Raw genomic sequence first — 3,541 nt, forward strand, 5'->3', positions numbered from 1 at the left:
TTTTTAGAGAAAAGGAGATACAATAGTACAATAAATCTCAATGTAATATAGAAGGCATAATGTTTAATTGATTTATATTGGTGCCACATAAGTAAACAAGAAGAAAAACACCGTCTGTAGGTGACTTTACGAACCCTCGTTGTTAATCAGTTTTACATTCTACATAGTTGCAAAGACTGCTACAACGTATTGCATTCTTCTCCTGCTCCGTATTCACTCAATTCATTATAGTCATTCCCTTTGCTTTACCACTGAATCCTTTGTCGGTTCGCGGAGTGTGCCACAAGCACCGAGATTCATTCAGTTGTTTCCTCTCGCCGTACCGCTTAGGTGCGGGATCGCTTATTTAATTATCTCTTTCCAACCCCGCCTATTCTCAGCCGTCATTGCCCCTTCGCGTCGGGTTCGCCCGAGTTGTACGTGGCACCGTCATGCAGGCTGACACGCTCAATTCCGCCGATGTTTCTCTATGATTCGCTACTGCGGGCGCGTGAATGTGAGCATATTAGAACGGAGCAAGCTGCGAACGGGCATCAACAACGACTGAATCGGTCAATGCTACCTGGCAAGGTGAGAATACTATTACAACTCCTATAAGCTTAAGGGAACTTACGAAAACGTGCTAACGAAAGTAGCTTACCCATAGCTGGCTTCTTTCTGGTGGCTTCGTTTCACAGCGCTAATTTGTCGCTCGGAGAGTAGAAGAGGACTGTCGCAGAAAGAAAGAAGGCGCGGATTAGCTCTTACTATGCTGGTATCATACCGCGCAGACACGAACGCGAAAGCAAAGAGAATACTCAGGCAGATAAGACACTTAGTTATTCGGTAGACTGGGTTTTGCGGCCAATCCCAGCTTTATCACAGAAGGGTAAACATTATTACTTTGGCGGATGATGTCAAAGACTACCAGTTTGCTGTGACTAGCTAGTGTGGCGTTTCTACAAGCTGGTGCCGACGAGCCTGCGGATGTAGAACGAATTGCGAATGCCCCCTGGTTATTTGATTAGCGGCCGTACGTGTTAGTTAGTATCAAGTTCAATTCGGAGAAACTTGGCCGCTGAATCTAGGTGATGCACGATATCGTACATTCGTATCGGCTCTAAATGCTACACACATAAACCTACGCCATTGAATAAACTCTTAATTGTTGTTATTATTATTGTTGTTTATATTTTGTTATAAAATACAACGAACTCCAATCAGTTTAACGTTTGTCATTCATTAAAACGTTGCACTGTAAAATCACGACTAATGCGTATATGGTTTTGTTCGATTTACTCGTCGTTTGCACAGAAGTTATATATGTTATATTAAACAATACGTGAGCTGCACATCTGTAATAGACAAATGTTACTTTTTTTTTTTATCAGTACCTTTAGATCAATAGTTTATACAACTAGTTTAGATTATTCTGAGCGTCGGCTCGGTCGACCGGTTCGATCCTTCAGCGTCACGTAAGCTCATGAAACGCGGCCAATTCATTTTCTTCAAGAAGCAGGTCTATTTCAGTGACCTTCTTCTATCCAAATTAAGCAACTAGATTCCACGCTGCTTTATTTCGACGCTACATGTAAGAACCTTCGCCCTCTTTGCAATTCGTAATTACGTTTCACCTTAGACAGCCCTTATTTAGGCTGTTTATTTAATTAAACTGACCCTTGTCTTTAGATTTTCCGCTCTGGTGGATTACCGTTAGCGACCAACGGCGTATGGCCATACCTCGAACCGAAAGATGCCGCATGTTTCAAAGCGATCGAAGTGAGAAGTCCCGTGCCAAAACCAGTTAAAGCGCCTGATCCATGCTGAGACCTTCGTTGCTGTCGGTATTTCACAACATGATTAATTAACTCTATGTACTTGATCAGCTTAGTTTTTGTCTTACTTAGGTAATATTTTGGTTTTTTGCTTATCATTTATTTTATATTGGATTTTCCACTTAACTGTCATATAATAAACCTAATTTGTTGGCATATCTGTTTATAATGTAGCATCTTCCGTTTAACCAAAATGTAGCTGTCGGTTCGCAGCAGATTTCCTTATATGACATTAACATACGTATAAAATATTAGCTTTATAAATTTACACTCCGTATATACCTCACGAAGATAATAGAATTGCATAACCTGGTTTTCTGATATGACCACTAAAACCCAGCCTCTGGTCACTAGCACTAAATAGATGGCACGATCCCGTCATCCCCTAAAGCCAATCATTTCATAGCTTTCCTGCCTCTTTACCTCTACTGCCCTCTAAGTTCCACTGTATCGTCGACATCGACTGCTGCGCCTAAAGTGAGCGAAGCCAGCTGTTCATAGGCTTACATGCGCAAAAACTAGCTTCCAATACCACCGGCACCAGTAGCAACGCTTCCTCAATTGCCACGAGAAAACAGACGCGTCGGTGCGTGACGCTACCATATTGCATCGTGCCTACGTCTACCTTTTACATCGCTCTTCCCTGATCTCTTTTCTGCCTCGTATATACCTAAGCAGCTAGGTTTGGTGCTGCTTCTAGCATCTCCGAGACTGCCGGACATGGAAGAAAAACGAGTCGCTTCGAGCGCGGCTCGCTGCTTCACCCGAAAGATTCTTGTAGGACGAAGGAGTAAGTGTCGCAACGTCCCGCGTCGGTGTACAGCAGCTGCTGAGCTGGTCAGCGTCCTGCTCCATCTTGCAATGTACTCTGCCCTCGTAAGACATAAGCGAACACGGCGCTCCTTTTGTTGCTAGCTCACCGCCTGGCTGAGTCTCTCTTTCGGTATGTCCAAACTGCGCTCCACTGGTTCGCGATCCTATCGTGTGGGAGGCGTCGTCCGTGTTCGTGTTTAGCCCGTCAAGAGATACAGAAGTGACAGGAGTTGCGCTGGTCAGCCAGCCAGAGCAAAGCTTACCGAAGCCTTATCAAGCCCGGCGACAAGCCATAGAAGGCGAGCAGTTCGGCAGGACAAAGACTTGGACTCTGTATTCTCCGGCCCCGTTTCTAACGCTACGGGGGTGTCCATAAAGCTTTCAGTGTCTGCGGCTTATTCCAATCCCGCTGCTTTACTTAGGTTGGGTTGGTTGACTGTTTTTCGTAGAATGTGTAAACGACAGGTACAGCTGGCAGCGGTTCCAGGCACGTTGTAAGCGGAAGACGATATTAGTGACCGGATAACTGGACGCTGGCAGGCAAACGCAACATTAGGCAACGAAGAGCTTCATGAATGGCCGCTTGTCTACTTTCTTTCTTGGCTTTCTGCCTGCCTGCTGCTGCTACTGCTGCTGTATGCCTTGGTCAGGTCAGGGATATGAACCTACTCGCGTGAAGGTGGATCCGTGGTCTTTCGCCTTGCCGTCTTAACTCGTCCAGTCAGTGCTCCTGAAGTTCCCGTAAAGTGCCGGATGTTTTGTCTTTTTCGTCCGCAAGCACCGTCCTTAACAGCATTAACACTGGCAGTTAACGTTACCATTACGTTGATGTTTTTAAGGGTATCCTCCGTTTACGCTCTGCATGTCAACCACTTTCCTCAACAGGCTATGTACCGGTGCCGTCTTCTGTCCGC

At 45.3% G+C, this 3,541-nt stretch overlaps 1 long non-coding RNA gene across 1 annotated transcript; it reads left to right on the plus strand.

Moving 5' to 3' along the window:
* The first annotated feature begins 459 nt into the window (after nt 1-459).
* LOC147753976 (uncharacterized) lies at nt 460-2,008 on the plus strand. The gene is made up of 2 exons (XR_015311241.1): nt 460-570; nt 1,669-2,008. It is a non-coding gene; the product is annotated as an uncharacterized LOC147753976 (long non-coding RNA).
* Nucleotides 2,009-3,541: the final 1,533 nt, after the last annotated feature.

Source organism: Varroa jacobsoni, unplaced genomic scaffold (assembly GCF_002532875.2).
Source record: "Varroa jacobsoni isolate VJ856 unplaced genomic scaffold, vjacob_1.0 scaffold_53, whole genome shotgun sequence".
Lineage (NCBI taxonomy): Eukaryota > Metazoa > Arthropoda > Arachnida > Mesostigmata > Varroidae > Varroa > Varroa jacobsoni.